Source organism: Dioscorea cayenensis, chromosome 4 (genome assembly GCF_009730915.1).
Source record: "Dioscorea cayenensis subsp. rotundata cultivar TDr96_F1 chromosome 4, TDr96_F1_v2_PseudoChromosome.rev07_lg8_w22 25.fasta, whole genome shotgun sequence".
Lineage (NCBI taxonomy): Eukaryota > Viridiplantae > Streptophyta > Magnoliopsida > Dioscoreales > Dioscoreaceae > Dioscorea > Dioscorea cayenensis.
Window position 1 is genome coordinate 1470766 of NC_052474.1, and position 25553 is coordinate 1496318.

At 37.9% G+C, this 25553-nt stretch overlaps 1 pseudogene; it reads right to left on the reverse strand.

The window, feature by feature from the left end:
- Positions 1–257: 257 nt before the first annotated feature.
- LOC120258137 lies at positions 258–10300 on the reverse strand (annotated as a pseudogene).
- Between the last annotated feature and the right edge of the window lie 15253 nt (positions 10301–25553).

A 25553-nucleotide genomic window follows, 5' to 3' on the forward strand; every position in this document is an offset into this window, starting at 1 on the left:
TACTTAGATTTTTCTCCTCGTCTTTTTACTTCCTTTTGATGTATTCTGTTTCTCCTCACCCCTGATGAGAGGAGTTTCCTACTTTGTACTGTTTTTTCCTATTCAATAAATCTGTGGTTTATCCATATTTATTTCAAAAACAAAGAGCAAAATTGTTTTGAATAACAACCAAATCTTTACAAAAGAAAATCCTTGGGTAAAGCAAAAGAAAGAATGGAATTAATTTTGTTAACATGATGAGCCTATTGGATTTGGTCCTAGAAGGAAACCACTTATTCTTTAACATCCAGAATTTCCTCGACTTAAATTTCTTTGGCTTCGTATTCTTCTTCCTCGTCATTGGCTTCGCCATCCCGCAACTGTTGCCTAAGCTCCCTTTCTTCGTCATGGAACTGCTTCGTGCTTCCACTTCTCCACCCAGGCATCCCATTCCTCCTGCAGCATCTTCCTCTGTTTTCAGTCTTTCTCGCTCAGCTGCAGAGAAACATCATGATCCTCCAACTCATATTTTTCACTGTACTTCTTCAAGTTCTTGAATATTTCTTTCTCTTTCTCAGCGGTAAGCAATGAAGGGGGCTGAAGGAACTATTGGACAGATACATAAGAAAATATGTAACACACGCACAGCTAAACCAAGCCAAAATAAATTGTTTGGTCAAATTTTTATAACTATATTATGCATATTGGAGAATTCACCTGGTAGAAGTGATCTTTAGACCCTCCTGTACAACAGCTTCCCAATGAAGGGCCACATATATAGAACCCATTTTCCATTTCATGAAGTTACAGCTGTGGCCACATATTTATAAAAAAGAAGGAAAGTTGTTGATGATAGAAATAGAGGAAATATTTCTTATCTTCCATTGTACAAACTTATAAGTATATATACAGCTATGGATAACAGTAACTGATATGTACAATAATACATATAATAATAGTTTTCAGTTACACATAATTTTAGGCTATAATTGTTGTAACATTAGCTTAATTTACTCCTCTAACAGTTGAGGCCAACCAAATCAAGTGGCCATATAATGTTCACCTATGGCCATGGTTCCAAACTCATCAATGTCATAGAACTATAGCTAGCCATTGAAACCTTGAAGACCTGCTAACAAAATAAAGCGTCCACGAGGGAACCAGTAGAATGCATTGGCCTGCCTGGATTTCAGAGTTGCAAGCTTGGAGACACGGTCTGTGTTGTGAGCACTTTGCATGGAGTAAAAGCTTACATCAGGCCGAGGGCTATCTTCATGGATAAGTGCAAACCTGTGGCCTTTGGTCTCCCACGTAAAGGCTACAATCTTGTCATTTTTGTTCTCGAGTTCAAGAACCTCAATTGGGGTAAGTGCTCAGAACCAGTATATGTGCTTTTCTTTGTTTTTATGCACCGGTCAACTTTGACAATGAGATACTCACCATTGCTCTGCCAATACATTTTGTAGTCACTGACATTGAAAAGGTTCTTCTGTCTTATCTCTTCATTGCATGGAATCTAAACAAGCTTACCTTTTTACAAACATTGAAAAAGAAAAAAAAAAAGTTAAAAACCTTGTGATTCACTTCAGAGATCAAAAAAGAGATGAACAACCAGCAATTCAGAGATCTAATTACCCTAGCAGGCTGATTTCCACCCTTAGCTCTGGAACAAAAAGAGAGAGTGTAGGATCGGTAGGTGACCAACTAAAACCCACTGCATTTTCCACTATGAGAGACTTCTTATCTTCTTAGCAACGAGAGTGAAAGTCTCTGTCTCATATACAGATATCATGTTCTTCTTGATCCTAGCAAAATAATTATCTTCCTTACCACCACTCCACCTGTCAAAGATTCAAAGATAATAAGCGCATTTTTATAAACATAATTTAGAGTTTTTTTTAAAAGGTGGATAAACCACTTCAATTAAAAATAAAAAGTAACAGGAACACCACAACCTCGGTTCCTAATGGAACACGGGGAACAAAGGACCCACAAGTAGTGGAACAAAAACTAAACAAAAGTCAAACAAAATGAGGCAAAGCAGCTGCCTCCATCACAAAAGAAAAGTAACCCCCTAGCCCGAGTGCTGCTCAGGACCAACATCTCGGGGCCGCGCCGCCCCTGCCTCCTCCACCAAGTACCAAGGAACTCCAAACCACCGATAGTCAAGTATGTTCCTCCATCTTTGCTTGTGGCCCCTCAGCAGCTGCAGATACCCAGTATAATAACATTCGATCAATCTTCAAAATAAGAGCATGTGCAGAGATATAAGTAGCAGTAAACATGCAATCATTTCTCGCAAGCCAAATGTTCCACACAATCACCTTCACCACTAACTCTCCAAAAACCCTAGAGTTTGGTCTAACGTCAGATCTCCACGCAGCCCACACCAAACGCAGTGAACTAGGCGGGTCCGGAAGATCCAGCAGCCTACAGAAATACCCCCACACTTGTCTCGCCAGAGGGCAATGTAAAAAAAGATGGTCCACTGTCTCCGTCGCCGCATGACACAAGACACAGGTAGCAGTTGGGTGCTGATTACATCTTCGAACTTCTAAATTCTCAAAGGTGAGAATCTTATCTTTCCAAGCTAACCAATTGAAGATGTTAATTTTCTTCGGGCATGTACTCCTCCAAAAGATCTTCGCCATTGGACATTTGAGCCCACCATCGTTCAGGAAGGTATAAAAGGATTTAACTGAGAAGTAGCCATTCCCCGTCTAGCCATTCCCCGTCTAGCCATTCCCCGTCAGACGCCAACTTTTAGTATCATCAATCTCTCGGTCCTGAACCTCAAGCCGATATTTGACAGTCAGCATACCCGCGTCCTCAGAGAAAGGAGCCTGCGTCAAAAGAAAACGCAAATCCCTAATAGTACCAGTGGGAGAGCTATACTCCTCCTGCCACAGCTACATAGGTGCTCTGCCATTTACCCAATTATCTGTCCAAAATAGGGTCTCCTCCCCAGATTGGATATCATGAGCAATACAACATCTTAAAACTGGGAGACAGCTTAGCACCCCTTTCCAGAAAAGGAGATCCTTCCTGATTGCATAGGGAATAAATTCCACCGACTCATTACATAATTAAACTGGATCACCTCAGCGCCACACCAAGCTGAATCCATCATGAACTTCCACCACCACTTCCCAATTAATGCCTCATTAAAGTTCTGTAAATCTAAGATACCCCAAACCCCCTTGTTCCCGAGCACGACAAATGTTAGTCCAACCAATCAGTCTACAACTTGGATGATCAATATCCGTGCCGGACCATAAGAAGTCATGTCTAATCCGATTGATCTCCTTAATGACCCAGCCAGGTAACTTAAACATAGACATCCAGTACGTTGGTAATGCAGTGAGGACCGAGTTAACCATCGTAAGGCTTCCATCAATGGATAAGTGTCTTATTTTCCACGACGCCAACCTTCTTCTCACCTTAGAGATGAGGCCCTCCCAATCTTGTCTCCGTGGTATTCTCCCCGAAATTGGAATGCCCAGATAATTGACAAGGAGCATACCCCTTGGACAGCTAAACATAGCAGCCGCTTCCAATTCAGGACGTTCCCCCACCGTTGAAGAATAAAGGCAAGTTTTGGAGAAATTGGTAGCCAACCCAGTCATCCCTTCAAACATGTAAAGGATCAGCTTAACAATTCTCAGATCCTCAAGACCCCCTGTGGTCAGCACAAGCAAATCATCAGCATAGTGCAAGTTGCACATATTTCCAAACTCCCCTAAGGGTACACCAATCAGGACCTTCGACTGAAGTGTATGTGCAAACATCAAACTCAGAACATCTGTAACCAAAACAAACAACAGCGGAGATAGCGGGTTACCTTGTCGCAATCCACACTTGTAACACACGTAACCATTCAGAGAGCCATTAACTAATATGGACGCTTTAGACGACTTAAGAATACATTTGATCTACCATATCCAACGCTCCCCGAACCTCTGGCCTCCAGCAAATCTAAGAGAAAGTCCCAATCGACTCGATCGAAGGCCTTGTTGAAATCCACCTTCAGAATATGCCCAGGTAATCTCCGCTTGTGAATACTGAAAAAGAGTTCCTCAGCCGTTGCAATATTATCTAATATGCACCACCCCTTAAGGAAAGCCGATTGCTCCTTGTCCACCAACAAGTTGATCACCTTACTCAGACGCGTCGCCAACAGTAATTTTTTTATATTATTATATTTTATGGCTTGGATAACCCAAAAATACACTATAATCCACACAATAAAGCATATTATAACACTTTCACAAAATTATGGCATAATAGTTGTTTGGGTACTTATTTTACACTAAAAATTATGCTATAATAGAGGTGTTATGGCATAAAAAAAATATTCTACTAGGAGTGAAAAATTTTCTTATTAAAAAAAGTCTTTCTCAATCCAAGAATCGGCCGGTCATAAGTCTATCGCGTTGTCCGGCCACCGTCCGACCGGCCTTTGATCACTCACCGACGTCTCATACAGTTACCTCTTTTAGAATTCTCCACGGCTTCCTAACTTGGACACCTTCTAAAGTTAGATGTTGCAACACCCAGTTGCAACATGGCCCATCTTACTGAACATGACTGAGTTCTAGCCAGATGCACCCGAATCTGCGACCTTTAACCTCTCGGTTCCTTTAGTCCGTCTCGTAACAGTTGACTCGACCCGAGCTCCTCATATCACTTCAGAAGGTCTCTCTCTCCCGAGAGACGTGCCCACCAAGGCATACACGACCATCTCTCCCCAAAGATAGCCACCGAAGATCTCCCGATCTTCTTTCCAAACTTGGCCCAAGTTTGGTCTTCCAAATGATCTTCTTTTGGCACATGAAATATTGTTACTAAACTTGATCTCATCTTCATCCAAGTTTAGTCTTCAATATCTTCAAGCATGATCTTCAATCATCCATGCTTGGATCTCCAAATCTCTAATAATATCTTATGCAATCTTCAATCAATCTCCACACATGATTAGTCTCCATGAATAGTTTCACTCATAGATAGCTCTTGGATCTTTCTTCAATTAGTGATGCTAAATATGGTCTTGATAATCTCCTTCGCATGTCTTTACCTTATTTAGTTTGTGTTTTCAAATAGCTTCATACCAAACTAAATCTTGTGTCTTCTAATAGCTTCATACCAAGTTTAACTTGTGTCTTCTAATATAATCTTCATGATCTTGAACTCTTGCCAATAATAGAATATTCCTCTCTCTTCAAATAGATCTTTCTAAAAATGAGCTCTATCAAAGATATGAATAATCATCCCGGATCTTACCAAGGATAGATAATCATATCTAATATAAAACTTACCCTTTTTGAAGAGATCCTATAGTCTTGATGTACTTACCAAAAATAGTTTATCATCACATGATTGTATTGAGAGGAATATCTATCAAATAAAATCTTCAACCTTGGTCTTCATAAAATCTCCACCTAGATCTTCATCACATGTCATGACCTCATCCTTTGCCACATCATCATCCTAGTCACCATTTTTTTTGATGAGTCATTTCTAGCCACGTCATCATCCTCATGCCATGTCACCATTTGGCTTGTCATATAATGTCAATCTACGTCTTCAGACTTAATAATTTACAACAATGGCAGGCTTTGCAGACCCATTACATTCAGAATGTGAAGAAATTAACATATGCATTTACAAATACAATTGGTGAAAAGCAATCCATCACCTATGGCCATGTTGATACAGAGGTTCATCATAATAACATCGATGAGTTCAGCTGTATCAGTGAAAGCTAAAGGTGAGTCTTGTCCTGATGTTGTTTGAGATAATGTGATCGAAGCTGTGATTACTTGAAAAGGATCATCTCATGTGGCAATGTTTTCCACTTCCGAATTGAACGCAAAACTTGGGTATGTTGTAGTTATGTCCCTTCAAATTTTGACAAAATGAATATTAAGTAGATTACATGTATAAATTTAGATCTTTCCAAGAGTACCATTGAGAGAAAAGAAGACTTCATACAAATATGACTTGTGATGCAAGAATGTGTCAAATGTAACATATTCTAGATGGTGGGCCATTGACTTTCCTGCTCTGTAAATTTAGTTCTTCCAAACTTCCGGAAATAAAAGTGATTGTCAGACTACCAACCTATTACTATTTTTTTGTTGTCATGAATAATGAATTATATCATCCAATGGAACCAGGTAGCTCAGTGTCGGTGATTTAAGAACTAATTAAGAATATCTGCCAAGTTTCAAGCAAAACTGAAAAGATCAAGAGTAGCAGAATATCTTCTTGACCTACCAACTTCAGCACCAAATAATCACAAATGGGTTCACCATTAATAAAAGCTATTCTTTTATGATAGTATTCCAGGGATGTGCTTGGTTATCTCAACGATTGTGTTTATTCATGGAAAATAATGATTTTCCTTATACATGAACCCAACAACTAAAATTTTGCAAGGTTGCAGATAAAATAAAATAGATACGTCATACATTAATTAAGGTCAATGACATGTGTTGGGCAATCTGTCTGATGTGGAATCATGCTCCTTATCGAAGATACAGAAGATTCATTATCTTCATCAATGATGGATTCAAACTCATGCCATTCGAATTTATCAATCTTTCCATAACATCAGCTTTAGAAAAGGCCTGCTAAAAGTGAACATGAAATTCAAATTAAACCTATGGCCCAACTAAAACTTAAATGACAAACATATTAGGATTAAATTTGGCAATGTAGCCTTTTTGAATTTTTCTATATAGTATTCAAGACTTCCCTAACATTTCTCTATACAAGATTAAATGGCAGACGCAGAAAGATGCCAATTCACTGATTACTTTCCCAACAATTTTTCTTCCCTAGGCCACATTTAGTTCTATACATGAAGTGCAAGTTATGCACAATCAATGCCAAAACTTACTACTAGCTGGAATCATCAACCATGATGAACACAAAATATGGTTGACCATTCTAAAGTTATCTTGACACTGTAGAAAATGGAGGAAAGAGATGAAAGAAAAAAGAGGTGACACCATCCTACTTAAGGAAAACAGTTCGTAAGAAAATGAAAGAAAATAATAAATGTCTTTGTTATTTTATCTCCATCCCATAGCCGTTGCCTCAACTCTCTCTCTCTCCTCATCAGTGAACTACCTCAACTCCACCATGACGCATCCTACTTCTGCAGCATCTTTCTCTTCTTCCTCCTACTCTTTAGCCTCCTTTTGATGTATTGATCCAAGTTCTTTAATATATTTACCTCTTTCTTAGGTGTTAGCAACAATGGGGCTTTGGGCGCCAAAGGAACTATTAAACAGACACACAAGAGAATATGTAATTTGCACAAAGCCAAGGTTCAAACTTTTGAAACTATACATGGTACAAGTGATCTGTAGGGATCATGTACAACAATACCCTAATGAAATACCAAATATGTGTTGGGAATTAGATTCCCACCGATGATCGAGATAAAAAACACAGAGCAAAAATAGTCACAAGAAGACAAGATTTACATGATTCAGCAAGATTGCCTACAACCACAGCCGCACTAGGGTTTTCTTTCAATATCAGAATTAATTACATCTTATAAGGAACTTCTCATAAATAGAATAAATCTAGGGCACTACTGGAAGAGAGAAATTTTTGAGATCACTATGTTTTGGCCGATTATCACTTTAGTCACTATGTTTCAGTTTGTATCAAAGTGGTCATTATATATTGATTTCTTCTCACCGGAAGGTCACTTTTGGATTTTTGGCCAATTTTAGCTAATGTGGCAGTCGTAGATGCCACGTCACATAATAATAAATAGTTATTAACGCACAGCTAGGCTTGACACATAAACCCTAAACCACGTCATGTTAAGCTTACTTAGTCAGCTTCTTCTTACCTCGGTCTTTAGTTGCTATGGAGGAGCAATCTCGAATCCCTATCTCCTCCGCCTCATTTGCGGTCATCTCTCTCATAATCCTAATGAAATCCATATCCTTGATCTCCATTTGCTATCTCTTCTCATCGCCACCGACGACATCAAAGCCAAAGGAGCCAGTGTGCCTACACCACCAGGTGGACTCAAAGAAAGAGTCTCCTCCACTTCGTCTTTCGCCATCTTTCTCATCTTCTTGTTTTGATTTTGTTTTTGGTTTTCTTTGGAGATAAGCTGAGTCTTTGCTTGACATCCGAAAACTCTGAGTTGCCGAGCTTTGAAAAAAGGAAACATTTTTTAGGTCTATAAACATACAAAAAAATCCTCTATCAGGCCCATATATTTCTAAATCAATTCTATCTCGAATTTATCCCCCATCAAATAACAAAACCCTAGATCAAATCCTCAAAAGAAAATAAAAAATCAAACGAATCCTTAGATCTGATCACCAAACACCACTAGATCCAGAAAAAAAAAAAGAACCACAATCTAATCCATAATTTCAAAGCATTAGATTTGGAACAAAATCCCTAACCTCCTGATCATCCAAACCAAACAATTTAATAGAAAATTAGAGAAAACTAAAAGAAAGAACCACGATGTGGATTGATAATTCCCCAAACTTATTATTCAGGATTCATGGCGAGAGATCGATGGATCTAATCGTGGAGAACAAGCTCTCCTACTCTTCGACGGATCCTTCACAACCTCCATCAAGATCGAATTGAAGAGAAGAGAGAGCTGGTCGCGCGAAGAGCAAAAGAGAGCAAAAGATTGATTGACAAGAAGGTGATGAATAAATAAAGCGAAGCTGAACAAGGATGCTTCAAAGCCTTCACAGGTTTTAGAGCTACGAAAACTCCAGGTCGTCAAGCTCCGTCGAGATGGCGTGGGGACTAAATGGCTGAGGCAAGAAGAAGCTGACAAGGATGCTGACTAGGGAAACTTCACATGACATATTTTGAAGTTGACATGTCCAATATAGCTATGCATTAAAAACTGTTTATTTTAATATGATGTGGCATCTCCGGTTGCCACGTTAATTAAAATTGGCCGAAAAATCAAGAGTGATCTCCCGGTGAAAAGAAATATATACGATGACCACTTTGATACAAATTAAAGCATAGTGACGAAAGTGATAATCGGCCAAAACACAGTGACCTTCTCAAAAATTTACCCCATAAATACCCCTACTCTCCTAAAATTGTCAGTCTGGCAAGATGGTCAGTCTATTAGTCTGCTATGAAGTATTGGATTTGTGTCGCAGGGGACGTTACACAATTAGGGCTCAACATACTTAAAAATATGAGCCAAAGTTGTGGAAGCAGTCACCACAAATATGTAAAAGAAAAATGGGCACATCTATCTTCACATCGAACTAAATCAATGGACAAGTCTTAAAGAGCAAGAAACTTACTTTCCACTAGGATCCCATTGAATGCAATTGATCACCAAATGTTCAGCAATATGCATGGTTCCAAACTCATCATTGTCATAGAACTCCAGCTGGCCATTGAAACTATCAAGGGCGGCTAACAACATGCATCGTCCATTCTGGGGCCAATAGATTTCAATGGCCTGCCTGGGTTCCAAAGTTGCAAGCTTACTAGCACATGTTGTTTTGTTAGCACTTTGCATTGAGTAAATGATGATGTTTGGAAGAAGGGTGTCTCCCCATAGAACTACAAACCTATGGCCTTTCGGCTCCCAAGAAAAGTCTGCAATTGTGTGGCTTTTGTTCTTGAAGCTAAGAACCTCGATTGGGATGCCTCTTTTCTTGATTTTGAATAGCTGAAAATGTGTATATGTGCTTTTCTTTCTTTTTGTGTAATGATCAACCTTCACAGCCAAATACAGACCATTGCTCTGCCAAGACATTTGGCAGTCACTGACACTAAAAAAGCTCCACTCTCTTAGGGTTTCTTTATCTGAAAATTGAACAAAGTGTATATGTTAAAAACCATTAAAAAGAATAATAGTTATCAATCTTATGAATAATTCACTTTAGAGAACAAAACAGTATACAACAATGTAAGAAACTACGTACCCTATCAGGTTAATTTCCACTCCTAAGCTCTAGAACAAAGAGGGAGATTATAGAATCAGTGGGTGACCAGCTAAAGTTCACCACACTTTCCACTGTAAGAGACTTCTTATCTATAAGAGAGAAAGTCTTTGTATCATAGACTGATATCATGTTCTCCCTGATAGTAGCCTTTATTATAGATAATAAAGATGCCTAGTGTTAGATTGAGATAGGGCTAAAGATGCCTCAAATCCCTAACAGCTTCCATAACTCTCCTGGTTCGAACTCTCATCATGAACCATAATGCTAGGAGTAGGAGGAGTGATGGGGTCCTCCACCATAATCCTCCTAGCTAGCCTTACAACCCTCTGTTTTTCCCGCTCTTCCATATGTATGCAATATTCATGTCCTTGTACGATTCTTGATGAAAAAATAGCTAGGTTAGTATTATCTCGGAAGGGATCCACAGGACCAAGACGGTGGAGTATTATTAATGAATAGTCCTATGTGGTAGCAGTCTCTTCAAAAAGTTCGTCCCGACGCATCCACCTTCCAATGTCCCACTACATTATGCGAATATTGGTCTCTTCCTCGTATAGCTCTCTCATGGCCTTCACTATTAGTGAGCTGAAATCCTAGGTGTTCATACTTAGGGGTCTATTTAAGGGGGGGGCAAGGGAGTGCTCAAGCACCCCCTTACCCCATTATATATATACATATATATTCATAATTATATTATATATATATATATATAATTAAAATATTAATCATTATAAATTCATATGGAAGATGCTACTCTTTATTTTAAAAAATTCTACCTCATATTATTTAAAATAAATTAAATAAAAATAATAAAATTACTATATTAAATAAATTTGATGTTGAGTGATAATAAATAATATAGCTAGCCAAATATAAATCATCAAATATTTTTATTTTTAAATTTTATATATATAGATTTTTTTATTGAACTTATCAATACATAATTATCAATATTTAGGATATTAATATAAAAATAAAAATAAAATTCTAAAAAATGCAATTACTATATAGCAAAATCTCTAAAACAAAAAAAATTGCAAATCTCATGGATTGGTGAGTTTTTTCTCTTTGATCAATTATCTCCAAGATTATGTTTTATTTTCATTATAGGAATTTTTTTTTTCCTTTTGTTTGATATCTTATTTAATTTTTTTAATTTATGTGTGATTATTTGTTGTGTAAAAATATTTATATTTGTTGAATGATTGTTAGATATTTGTTAAATATTTGTTTCATTATGAAATTATTGTGAAAAAATGTTATATATTTGTGATTAATTATTATGAAAATTTTAATTATTCATTAGATTATTTGTTGAATAATTGTTGTATTTAATAATTGACTTATATATGAATTTGTTTAAAATTGTTTTTTAATTACATCATTTGTTAATTTAGTGCTTAACTAGTTGAGTTAATCCCTAATTATATAGATATGATAGCAATTTTACACATAAACCAAATTTTTTAGATGGATATATATTTTATATTTTTAAAATATTAATTATTATAATCTCAAGTTTGAATTAATAGAATTATTTAAAATTAAAAAAAATAAATTTAAATTCAGCACCCCCTTAATTTTAGTTTTGGTTCGCCCCGGTTCAACTGCTCCCAATCATATCCCAAAGCTGGTTTTCTATTGCCCTACTTAGGTTCTGAAGTTAACTTCTTCCTAACAAAACATATAAATCAAAGACAAATACAACAATAAGCAATGTTAGACTGAACTCAGCTTCTACCAAAGATCACCAAACATTCTAAGGATTTTCAAGATTGATTGCCTGAGAGGTGTTATACTCAATGAAGCAATACCCCTGGTTTTTTTGGATTTTTAGATTCACCGGCATCCATAGCCCACCATCTTTAATAACCCCAATCGAGCTGAAGATCTTCTAAACGACGTTGTCTAGCTTGTCAAACGTTCTCCAGCAAGGTATCGACCACAATGACGTTCCCAAATCCCGTCTCCAAGTTGAAGCCATCATCATGGTACAAATCCTTATCGTCGCTTAGGAAACGAATAAGGGTTAAGGATTTGGTGAATATTAGAGGTTGAATATGTGCTAGGAAATACCTCTTGATGTTGAAATCCTCTCCATGAGGAAGAAGGATGGAGTCGAGATCTACGGAAGAGATGTCGATTCTGAGGCGGAGAGCGGTATCCTCGATGTTGGCCATGGGTACTTGCGCTATGGTGGAGAGGAGGAAATCAGCGGCGACCGAGAGAGATTCAACTCTTCTCGTCAAGAGAGGAGGAGAACTAAGAGCGGCGCGGGAACTTTGGTTAGTGGTTTTAGTAGTGAGTAGAGTGAGGGAGAGATGGTAGGGTTGGGCTAAATATTAATATAATTTTTTAAGAATTGAAATTATAAAAAAAATATCTATACATCTATACATATACAGATATACTCCCAGCTGACACGTTCATCAATCATATTCGTTCTTTAGAATTGACACGTTCTCAGATTCTGTCTGATCAGGCGGGGACCTCTTCTGAGGCCCGCGGTTTTTAATTGTGTTTAATGAATATTATAAATTGGAATGTTCGGGGACTCAGTAGACCGGCTAAGAGATTTTTAGTTAGAGACTTCCTTAATCTTAATTACGCGGATGTGTGATGTATCCAAGAAACGAAACTCGAAGATATTTCTCCATCAACCTGGCCGGATATTGGGGACCGTGTTTGGATCAATTTGTATTTGTGGCGGCAAAGGGTTCGGCAGGTGGAATTGCGATTGGATGGAATAGCTTTTTGTTTATGGGAACGACTGCTTTTGTAGGCCTATTCTGTCTTTCGGTGGACTTTATTTCTAAGCGTGATAACTTTAGTTGGCGTTGCACGGTGGTGTATGGACCCAATGATAGGGGTCGCAAGCATGCTTTTTGGGCGGAGCTGATTAGTAACAAGGGGGTTCTAGGGGGACCTTGGGTCGTCTGTGGTGATTTTAATGCGATCTTTGACCTTAATGACAAGTCATCTGGCAACCCTAAGCTGGAAGACATCCGTTGCGCAAATGCTGTTAAGAGAGATCTATGTCTTCATGAACCACCGTCGGTGGGTAGGAAATTCTCTTGGACTAATGGGCAGGTTGACCCTATCTGGGTTAAGCTTGATCGTTTTCTGGTTAACGAGGGGTGGTTAGCTCATTTTCCTAGAGTAGTTCAGGTTAGCCTACCTAGACTCGGATCTGATCATGTTCCAATTCGGCTCGAAGTCGGTAGTCATTTTTCCAAGCCTAGACCGTTTCGTTATGAGTTGGTCTGGTCCACAGCTGAGGGGTTCCATGAGTTAGTGCAACACTGGTGGACAGTGATTTCACCCGTTGGGTGTGGGGCCTTTATCTTTTCTAAAAAATTGGCAGGGGTTAGGGGACACCTGCGGCATTGGGCTAAGTTTAGTTTTGGGTCGATCAAACTTAAAAAGCTAGCCTTACTACATGAGATTGAAGTGTTGGATATTGCCAAGGAATCGAGGATGCTCACTGACATTGAAACCAGGGAGGAGAAGGTGCTTGTTGGCAAATTGCTAGATGTTCAGAAACAAGAAGAAATCTATTGGAAACAGAGATCAAGATTGCAATGGTTGAAGAAGGGGGATGAAAATACGAAATTTTTCCATGCGGTGGCCAACGGACGTAAGAATCGCAATTTCATCCCCTGTGTTATTAGTGGAGGCTCCACGCTTGTGGATGAGTGTGATATTGGAAGGCTGTTCACCGAACACTTTACGCAACAGTTCGAATTCCGGCGGCCCAGCAGATTCAAGATTGATTTTCAGAAGCTCTTTCACCTCAAGACCCCTGTTGATTTGTCAACTCTGGATAGGCCTTTTACTTTGGAGGAAGTCCGCAAGGCTGTTTTTGAACTGGGTAGAGATAAAGTGTCGGGTCCTGATGGTTTCCCCTTGATTTTCTTTAGACAGTTCTGGGACACGATTAAATCTGATCTCTTCCAACTCTGTGAAGACTTCTATTGGAATAGGGCCGACTTAGAGATAATTAATTGGGCCAACATCGTACTTATTCCCAAAGTGGACACGCCTGAGCACCCGGGGGATTACAGACCTATTAGCTTGATTAATTCATCCCTGAAAATTATTTCCAAGATGTTAGCATCGCGGCTGTGTAGAGTGATTGGTTCCCTGGTGGATGCTGAGCAATCGGTGTTTCTGAAGGGGCGTTGCATTATGGACAATATTGCTACTGCGGAGGAACTTATTTTTAGTATGCACAAACGGAGACTACCAGGGCACATCTTAAAAGTTGACTTCTCTAAAGCATTCGATCGCGTAGACTGGGATTTCCTCCTTGATGTACTGAAAGCCAGGGGATTTGGGGACCGCTAGATTGGGTGGATCAAATGCATTCTGTGCTCCTTGAAGGCATCTATCTTGGTGAATGGCTCACCCAATGGGTATGTCCGCTATCGCACCGGACTTCGCCAAGGAGACCCGCTGTCCCCCCTGCTTTTCGTACTTGTTGTAGATGTATTAAGTACGATGTTCTCGCATGCTTTGCGATCTAGGGTTTTGGTGGGGGTACCTTTGGGGGAGAGGGGGAGCAAATGTAACCTGCACTATATGCCGATGATCTTTTGGTGATGACCACGGGAGGCCTAGAGGATCTGAGGATAGTTAAGCTTTTGCTGTACATTTTTTATGGGTTGTCTGGCTTAGCAGTTAATTTTGCTAAAACCTGCTTATATTCGGTAGACCTTGGTGTGCTTCCAGATTTGGAGGCAGCGGGGACTCTGAGCTGTGCAAGAGGGGTCCTCCCAGTGACGTATCTAGGATTGCCTATCTCTGGTAGAAGACCTAGGAAACAGGATTGGGAGGGACTCGTATCAAAAATCCGGAGGAGGCTCTCCACTTGGAAGATGAGACATTTATCCTTAGGGGGCGTCTAACAATGGTCAATTCGGTTATATCTGCGATCCCTACATATTGGATGCCACTCTTTAGATTACCTTGCTAGGCCATCAAGGAGATTGACAGAATCAGAAGGGATTTCCTTTGTTCTGGCCCTGACATCGAGCATCCAAGTTGGCGCCTGGTTGGTTGGCACAACCTGTGTCGCTCGAGAGATCAAGGTGGGTGGGGCATCCTGGATATTGCGGCCTTCAATCAGGCGCTCTTAGGCAAGTGGTGGTGGAAATATATGACGGACTCTACTTGGTGTGGCACCGACATCATTCATTTTAATTATGGTAGTACCCGGTGGAATCTGTTTCCTAGACAATCGGGTAGGATCTCCTTTTTTTGGAAAGGGGTGTTAAGCTGCCTACCGGCCCTTAGAGAGTGCGTTAGACATGAGGTTTATTCTGGAACTCGGACTTTATTCTGGAAGGATCCTTGGTTTGTTGGGCGTGCGCCGATGAACATTTGGCCGGAGGAATTCAGGAGGACGACTGATCCAAATGGTACTGTATGTGATTTGAAATTTCTTTTGGAGCAGGCTCCTTTCATGGCGGATAGGGATTGCTTAAACGTGAGTGACAAGCTCAAGGTTAGAGATGATTCCATGATTGATAATAAGAGATGGAAGCTCACGGGGAACGGCTCTTACAATGTTAAATCTTTCTACAACTTCCTGAACGATGGTGGGATGAGATGTCCTGTGGTGAGATTCTTCTGGCAGAAGCCATGTCCGACGAAAGTCACTATTTTTAACTGGCTGGCGTGGAAAAGGAGGATCCTTACTTTGGAGGTTTTGGCCAACAGATGTTGTAATCGGCTCCCTACTGCTACTTGTGTCATGTGCTACAATGATATAGAGTCGGCGGACCATCTCTTCTTGCAGTATTCATTTACTATGCAGGTGTGGACATACTTTGTGCGCCGTCTGCATCTTCCGGAGCCCCCTAGGTCCTTACAGGAGGTTTGGGAGGTTTGGAGATCGGCTGTGAGTATGACCTGTAGAGTTGTGGGGGACTTAGTCGTAAAAGCTATTGTGTGGAATATCTGGCTAGCGAGAAATGATTGCATATTTAATGCCAAAGTATTTCTACTCATGATCTCATCTTGAGAATTGTTCGTTTGTTAATATCCTGGTTTTCCTCAGTTCCGGAGAGTGCACGTGAGAAGATGGAGGAAACTTTGGTCGAGTTTCGACAGAGCTTGGAGGTCCTTAGTGCCCGTGATGGGGGTGCTGGTGGCGATACATCTTCAGGAGTGGTTTCTGAGCAGGGCATGCTCTAGTCGCTTGTGGGTGGAGGACGGTGTGGTTGGGTGTTTGGGTGTTTTGGGGGGTTGAGTTTTGAGTTTTGTCCCACTGCTTGTGGTATCTTGTTACCCCTTTTTTATTGTGGTTAGGGTCGTTGCCCTTTTTTGTATTTTGTTTCTCTATTAATATATGTGGTTTATCCACCTTTTCAAAAAGATATACTCTCTCTATTTTTTTAACTTGTCAATTTTATTTAATTCACACTTATTAAAAAAAATTATTGAAAAAATTAATTAGTAATCTAAAACTTATAAAAATTATATTAACTTTTCAATATTGCCCTTATTTAAAATATGTTTTGAAAAATATATAGTGAATATAATTTATTGGAAGTTGAAGAAATACATTATATATAAAGAATAAATTTGAAAAAAATAATATTTATTAATGTTGCACAAAATTAGTAAATGGACAAGTAACAAAAGAAATTAAAAAAACTACAAAATGTGACAAGTAAAAAACTACCGAAGGAGTACATCTTTATCTGAATTTTGAAATTAAAAAAAATCATTTTTATATGGTAGTGATTAAATCAATTTTATATTAAATATTTAATTAGACTTTATAATGAGTTTTAAAAATAAATTTCTCTTTTTAAAGTATGGTATTTAAAGACCTTATAATGAGTAGTTTATATTCCCTTTAAATTTACTTGTTCATTTAGAAAACTTTGTGAAAGATTAAATATTATTTTTTTCTAAATTTATCTTTTTATATTTAATATATGAATTTTTGAAATTAAAAATCATTTTTATATGGTAGTGATTAAATCAATTTTATATTAAATATTTAATTAGACTTTATAATGAGTTTTTAAAAAAATAAATTTCTCTTTTTTAAAGTATGGTATTTAAAAGAAAGACCTTATAATGAGTAGTTTATATTCCCTTTAATTTTTTTTTTACTTGTTTATTTAGAAAACTTTGTGAAAGATTAAATATTATTTTTCTAAATTTATCTTTTATATTTAATATATTTTCACAACTTCCAATAATTTATTTCAACTACATATTTTTAAAGAAAGTTTTAAATTTGGGTAATTTTGAAAAAATCAATATAATTTATATAAATTTTAAAAAACCAATAAATTTTAACCAACTTTAAAATGAATAAGCAAAAAAGGTCGCATTAAGTATTAAATATGGTATTTTTAATATAGAAGATTTAATGCCATTAATTTTGTTAGGGGCATTAAATTGACTTTATATTAAATTATAAAATCTTTTATCAAAAACATATAGTGTTTCGAAAATGAAAATCTTTCTTGAAATTTTTTAAAAATATTTGTGAGAAAAAAATTAACAATATTTATTTGGTATTACATAAAATAAAATATGGGAAAAAGAATCACGCCTAGCATAGCAAGTCTTCAATCAATGCCAATAAAACTTCAATTTCCTATATTAGTCTCCATTCAATCTTTAATAAAATCCTCAATTTGAACACATGTCAAGTATAGCTTCAATCAATTACTCTCATATAACCTGTAGTTTGCCTTAATCTTCTGTACTTGGTTTTAAAGAATCTCCTGCCTTCTATTCAAATTCTGATCCTGAGATCCGCCTGCCAATTTTAAGCTTCTCCAAAAATAACCTTCAATTCAAATCTTCGCTGCTTCAAATCTATTTACTAAACATATCTACATCCAAAATTTCATTACTCCAAATCAGGTTACCACCTGCCAACTCAAGCTCTTCCTAAAGATAGCCTCCACCATGATATGCAACCATTCTTTATGTATAACTTCATGTCCAAAATAGCCCGTGATATAAATTTGATCAAACCTCTACAAAAAGGATCTTAAACTTGGAAACCCGTCACTTCAACAATTTATCCTCCAAGTTATGTAATTCCAACTTACATAGTAAGGGTATTATTGAACTTTATCTCTAAAAAAATTTATAACTATGTTATTCAATTATTAATGATAAAATACAATTATCCATGTTAAATAATGTTAATCAGCTGACGGGATATAGAGTAATTAGCTAGATTTTTTTTTCTCTTGCAAATACTACTTTGGAGGTGGAGAAGATAACTATGGTTGATTTTATGGTATATATGTATATATAACATATATAATTAATGATATATATATATGTACTAGATGGATTCGCACTTTAATTAGACTTCTAAACAAAATTGCATTATATTATTCTTTTATAGAGAAAAAAAGACGTATTAAGATAAATACCAAATCTTCCAAATTTGAATAAAAATCTAACTCTAATATGGCAATATGTCCAATAAAACACGCACATCTATATATATATATATATACACTGCACAATGGTTCCTGAAACCCTACATAACTCCCTCCCATCCATAGTTGCTCAAGTTAAGATGAAGAAGCATACATTACTATGCAATGAACCACAAGAGATGAATAGTGTCATTAATGAAGACATAGTAACAGAAATCCTTCTGCCAATAGAATCCATCTTCAAGTTCAAGTGGCAATGTAGGACGAAGGACATCGAGTTCAGGGTATATTATAGCAAGAAGAATGAGTGGAATTGTGAGAGATTGGTAAACAAGTTTCCGAGATACATGTGTTTCAATCGGGAACAGATGGTTGTCGTTTCGATCGGAGGCAATTTGTACTGGGTGACACTGGATAGAGCATTGCTTAATTATGACAGTGAGAGCGAGACGGTCCAGTTGATCAGAGCACCGGCAGCAGCAGCATCAGCATCAGCATCAGCATCAGCAGGCCCATGGTTTGAACCAAAGTCTTTGTATTGCAGTACCAGTGGAATACTTGTGTATTGCGCGGGAGGCAATGTGATAAGGAGAGAGGTAATAATATGGGAAATCAGTCATCGGAAAACATGGATTTCGAAGGAGAGCGTGAAGTTGCCATTGCCTCTAGAAAAGATTTTGTATGTTTGTCATGAAACGCAGGCTGTGTTTGTTCAGTCGCTTCAGGGGATGCGCAGGTATGTGGTTAGTGAGGACAGGTGGGAACTGATTTATGATCTTTTTAGTGGTGATCATGTGACTCCTTATATGATGTCTCAATGGCCTGCTGCTTTGAATGGGGATGAAGCATGTTATTCATTGTCGTCGTCATCATCATCATCAACAACAACAACAACAACATCTGAGAACAACAATTTTAATGATGTCACAGAGAAGAAGAAGAAGAAGAAGAAGAAGAAGAAGGAGAAGAAGAAGAAGAAGAAGGAGGAGAAGAAGAAGAAGAAGAAGAAGAAGAAGAAGAAGTATACTTTAATATCCAATAAACCAGATAAGATGAAAACTGCCATTAATGAAGACTTAGTAACAGAAATCCTTCTGAGGCTGCCAACAAAATCCATCTTCAAGTTCAAGTGTGTTTGCAGAACATGGCTCAAAATCATAAGTGATCCCTGGTTTGCCAATGCTTATAAATCTTCCAATAATCTTCCAGTTCCAAATCTTGCAGGTTTTTTCCACGTAAATTACAAGTATAACTTAATCTTTAATCCTGTTGGCAACAAGTCACCATCATTGAACCATCTCCCTCTCAATTTTCTTGACCTCGCCGTATCTTGCGTACCTTCTTCCAATGGATTCTTGCTCTTGTGCACAGCCGATGGACGGAAAATGGTATACAACCCAGTCACCAGAAGAAGATTTATGATATCAAAACTGAAAGGAAATGCAGAACATTACCATGCATTTGGGCTGATACATGAAAATGATAATCATGTTAAAGCCGTATTTGCTTACGAGACAACCGACTTGCAAATGACATTAAAAATCCGAGTATACTGCAGCAAGAAAAATCAGTGGAATTGTAAGAGATTCACGAGTGAGTATCAGAACTGTGTGTGGTTCGATCAGGAACAGTTGGCTGGAGTTTCAATAGGAGGAAATTTGTACTGGATGACACAAAATGGAGTGGTGTTAAATTATAACAGTGAGAGTGAGGCAGTGGGGTTGATCAGTGAACCGGCAGAAAGTGAATGGTTGGACGCAAAGTGTATGCATTGTAGTGCCAATGGAATACTTGCCTACTGTGGGAGCAGCCGGACAGTGGAAGAGGTGGTGATATGGGAGCTCAGTGATCTGAAAACATGGATTGTGAAGGAGAGGGTGAAGTTGCGTGGTGTAGGCTACCCTCTAGAAAAGATTTTGTATGCTTGTCATGAAATGAGGGCTGTGTTTGTGCAGACTGTAAAGGGAGTATACAGGTTTGGAGTCAATGAGAACAAGTGGAATCTGATTTGTACTCTTCAGTCGCGTGGTGATCAGGTGACTCCTTATCTGATGTCTCCATGGCCTGCTTCTTTAAATGGGGATGAAGCATGGCCTTCTTCTTCTTCTTCATAATCATCATCTTAGAACAATAATAAATGGTAAGTAGATTGAATGATCAGTTGTTGTCATATTTCGAAATAATTTATGAATAATATATAACTAGTGTACACTACAAGAAAAATTCCAATTCGTAAAATTAGCACGGAAAAAAAATCGTGACAAATTTGTTACAACATTTGATATGGAACTAAGACTCAGTGTCAAATATATGAATTTTTAAAAATATTTTTTTAATTACATGCTAAAATACAGTGTACAAATATATAAATTTAATAATTTTTACATGACTGATGTCAAATGCGAGTCTAAACATATTTTTTAAAAAACATAATTATATTATTATCGTGCCAAATATCGTGCCAAAAACTCAAATATAATAATATATTAATCTCGTCTAAAATGTGCGTGCTAAAAATACAAATATAATAAGTATATTGATACCGTGTCAAAATACTATACTAAAACATAAATATAATATTATATTATCACGTGGCAAAATACTCGTGCAACAATATAAAATATAATAATATATTAAGACCGTGCCGAATATCGTGCCAACAATATAAAATATAATAATATACTTAATATCGTGCAAATATAGTGCTAAAAAATATAAATATAATAATATATTAACATCAGTATCAAATACTATGCAAAAATATAAATATAAAAAAATTATTAATATCAAATGTCAAATCATAAAGATTAAAAAAATATAAATATAATAATATGTTAATATCGTGCCAAATACCATGCCAAAAATACAAATATATTTATATATTAATACGATGCCAAATACAGTGCCAAAGTTTTTGAAGAAATATTGAGAAAATATTGGTCTGGGAATGATGACACCATATCATTGCAGGTGATGATGTTCTGGTGATAATCAAAGTTTTGAATTCTCTTATGACTTGGTTAATAGATTATGAGTTATGGGTTGAGAAACATTGTAGCTGGGATCAGACATGAACATGTATTGAGAAAATATTGGATGTTTTTGTTATTCTTTTCATTCAACTTCTACCTATTTTGTTGAGTTTTGTCTTAAAGTTGTTAGTAAATTTGTGATTTTAGTAGCATTTTTGTTCATTTTGCAAATAAATCAATATAAAATATAAAATATATTTTAATAAAATTAATTTAATATAAATTAATTTTTTTTCACAAAATAAACAAAAGCGTGCCTAAAGCCATAACAAAAATATCTCGTTAAAAACTGTGCCAATTACCATGAAAAAACTATAGCATGTAAAATTGTGCCAAATACCAAACCAATAAAATCGTGCTAAAAACTGTGCCAAATATTGATCCTGATAAAATTGTGCCAAAATTGTGACAAATATGGAACTAAAGTCTGTGCCAAAAAATCAAGAGTAATGTTAGGCACAATAGTAAAAAAAACCGTGCCAAAAACAATGACAAAGTTTGGCACAGTATTAAAAAAGGTGCCAAAATATATTTGTCACGATGGCTATAGGGACGGTTATTTTTTGGTGCCAAATACGGTGCCAAACTTATTTTGGCACCGTTTTTAAATTCATTTCCGTGCCAATTTTTTTGTACCGATTTGAGATTTTTCTTGTAGTGGTAGAGCACGCGACAAGAACAACAGTTAAGTTGGGTTTTGTTTTCTAGATTTTGTTAGACCAATTTGTTACTTCAAACTTGGAAAGATGCATGTTTATGATCTGAAACTCATGATACTATCTACTCTCAATGTGCATTGCTTGTGTTCTTTTATCTAACAGCATGACTGATCATCATTCTACAGAGGCCTATGAGATGGAAATGAACGTAAGGAAGTTTTTATTATTTTTTGATGATTTGATCTAGGCTAATCTTGTCTAAGTTGTTGCATCAGTAAATGATTTGTGGAAATTATCTTACAATGTCTGGAGAGCAGGAAATGTGAGCTGGAGCTGTTAGAATGATCGAAGTATTGAAGTGGAAATTGGTTGAATATCTTATATCTCGGTGTTTTGTGTATGTTGGAATGAATGTTTGTGTTAATGGTGTTTAGATGTAAGTAATAAACTGAAAGAAATCTGAATGAAAATGAGAGAGTTTAAGTGCTCAGTTGAGTGGTGGAAAAATTCTTCTTTGAGTGGTTGATGTTCTGTGATGTTGAAGGAGCTATGTTCTTCACCTATTCTTCTGCAATCCCTCTGATGTTTTTGCTAGAGGAGAGCTCTGTCGGATAAACAGAGCTAAAAGAAACTAAAAAAACAAATAACAAACAACTCTAGCACTTGAAATCACTCCCAATAGCAGCCTCAAGTAGCCAGATTGGCACGTCAGCACCTCTCTGGAATAATGCGCTCTCCCGGTTCCTTAAAGCAAACGTTGCAATCCTGTCCGCAACAACATTCAGCTCCCGTGGAATGCAATGCAAACTGCCATCAACACAGCGGCCAAGTAATTGTCGGATCTCCCCAAGCTGCTCCCTGGCTCCCCAGGCCACCACCGGCGCTTCATTCTGAATCCAATCCACTAAGACAGCACAATCAGTGTAGATATTCTGGGGTTGAGCATTCCTCTCCAAACAGGTCTTCAGCGCCCCACTTAGTGCTAGTAGCTTCCCTCGGACACAAGACCCCGCCCCACCAAAGGTCGCACCTGCCAAGAGAATAGTTTTATGCCTGTTAACTAGAACAAACCCCATGCCACAACATTGGGTCTGTTCAATCCACGCCGCATCAGTAAACAATGAAAGGGAAGAATTAAAAGGAAAATGACAAAGCTTCCCTGCACGCAACGTCAATTCCTTCTCCAAGCTCACCACCAAGTCAACGGCCCTGTAACCAATCTGAAGGAAATCAGGGGCAGCTCGTTTGAAAATCCAATCGCATCGGGCTTTCCAAATCATCCATGCACAGGAGGCCATCACAGCTTTAAAACAAGCATCTCCACACTTCACTTTCCACCTCTTAGTGATCCACTCGCCACTTGTAAGATTGCCAATCCTATCTAAATCCATTCCAGCAAACCTTTCCACCACGGTCCAGCTCCTTTCACTCTTACAGCAATTCCAAAGGACATGCTCATCAGTTTCTGGCTCTAACTCACAAAATACACACTCCCTCTCTGGTCCAATGTTGAGTTTGTGAAGGAACGCAAATGTAGGAGTCCTTCCATGTAACATCCTCCAAACAAACACTTTCACTCTGGGGATGACCCTCAGCTTCCAAAGATAATGCCAACCCCCCCAGCAGTCCACCTCACCATGTTGGACACTATTTAGCCACAAATAGACTGCACTGGCAATGGAAGAAGCTGAAGTTGAAGGCTCCCAAACCCAGTAATTATTGCTCCCGCTATTGATGGTCGAAGGCTCCAACAGAGACTAGTCCACATTTTCTCCAAAAACAAGTCTACAAATGTCCGGATTAATCGAAGAATTTTGAATACAATCCATCACAACAACATTATCCAACTGCAAGTTCATGTTCACAAAAGTGGGTTTAAAGGCAATTGGGACATCGAAAAGCCACGGATCTCTCAAAAAATTAGTTTTGCTAGGATTACACTCTTTAATCCGACAGCCAGCTTTAATTTTGGAAGCCACAGTAGTAAAAACTCGGTGAAAAATCGAAACATTTTTGGTATTACTTCTACCCCAGCAATGGAATGTCCCATACTTGAGGTGAGAAATGTGAACCCACAGTTTATCCTCACAGTTAAGCGCCATAAAACATTTTTGGCCATGAGAGCATACTTGGCATTCCTTAAGTTCCTGACACCAAGGCCCCCCTCAGATTTTCCAAGGGTAGTGGTGTTCCACCCCATAGTATGGAAGCCGCTACGATTACAACTCCCACCCCAGAGGAATTTCCTAGCTATTTTAGAAATTTGATCAATGACAGAATCAGGGACCCCCACACAGGACAGCTGAAACGTGGTAATGGGCATCAAAACACTATTAATTAGTACAGCCCTACCAGCTAAGGAGATAGAGTTTTGATTCCAAGCCTTAATACACGACTGGGCTTTGGTAACCAGGGGCTGAAAACTGTTAATATTCAGGCGCTTTGGGCCAATCAAACACCCCAGATACTTAAAAGGAAAGACACCAACCGTCATCCCAAGAATTTTCACAATCGCCTTACAAATCGTCTTGTTTATCCAACTGGGAAAGTAGATATTCGATTTATTGGCATTCGGCATTTGCCCAGTAAGGTCCCTATAAGTATCCAAGCAGACTCTATAGGCCCTAGCAGCCGATCGGGAAGCTCGAGTGACAATAATCAAGTCATCAGCAAATATAAGATGGTTAAAGTTCACATTCAGTCTGCCATCAAAACCAGGGATCCAATTTTGATACAAGGCATGGTTTAACATTGCGGACATGTTTTAAGAAATAAGAAGGAACAGATAAGGGGATAGAGGATCCCCTTGCCTGAGCCCCCTACCACTATCAAACCACTGAGTCATATGGTCATTAATCAAAATAGCAAACCTAGCACAAGACATGCAAGCTCTAATCCAAGAAATCCACAAAGCTGGGAAATTCATAAGGTGGAGAGTAGCAAGAACAGCTTCCCACTCTACCATATCATAAGCCTTAGCTATGTCAACCTTTAAAATCATCCTAGGGGGGGTCCTGATCTCATATTCTAAGGAATGCACAATCTCTTGGGCCGCAATGATGTTGTCAAAGCAAGATTTCCCTGCTAAAAATGCACTTTGCTCCTTGCCAACAATTTTATGAATAATTTGCTTCAAACGATTCGTTAAAAGTTTGGGAATAATTTTATAAGAAACGTTGCACAAAGAGATGGGTCAAAAATCCAAAACTGACTTGGGGTTATCAGACTTTGGGATAAGAACAAGGTAAGTTTCACCCCAGGTTTTAGGTAGCTGAGCAGTGGCCAGAAAATGAGAGATGGCTTTATAAAGAGGATCCTTGATAATGTCCCAATAAAATAAATAAAACTCGATATTCAGGCCGTCAGGCCCAGGGCTCTTACCCTTGGCCATCGATTTAATAGTCATCAGGATCTCACTATATATAGGTCACCTCCCTAGTCAGAAAGACCCTATCCACTTCACTAATAGTCGCATGGTCATAA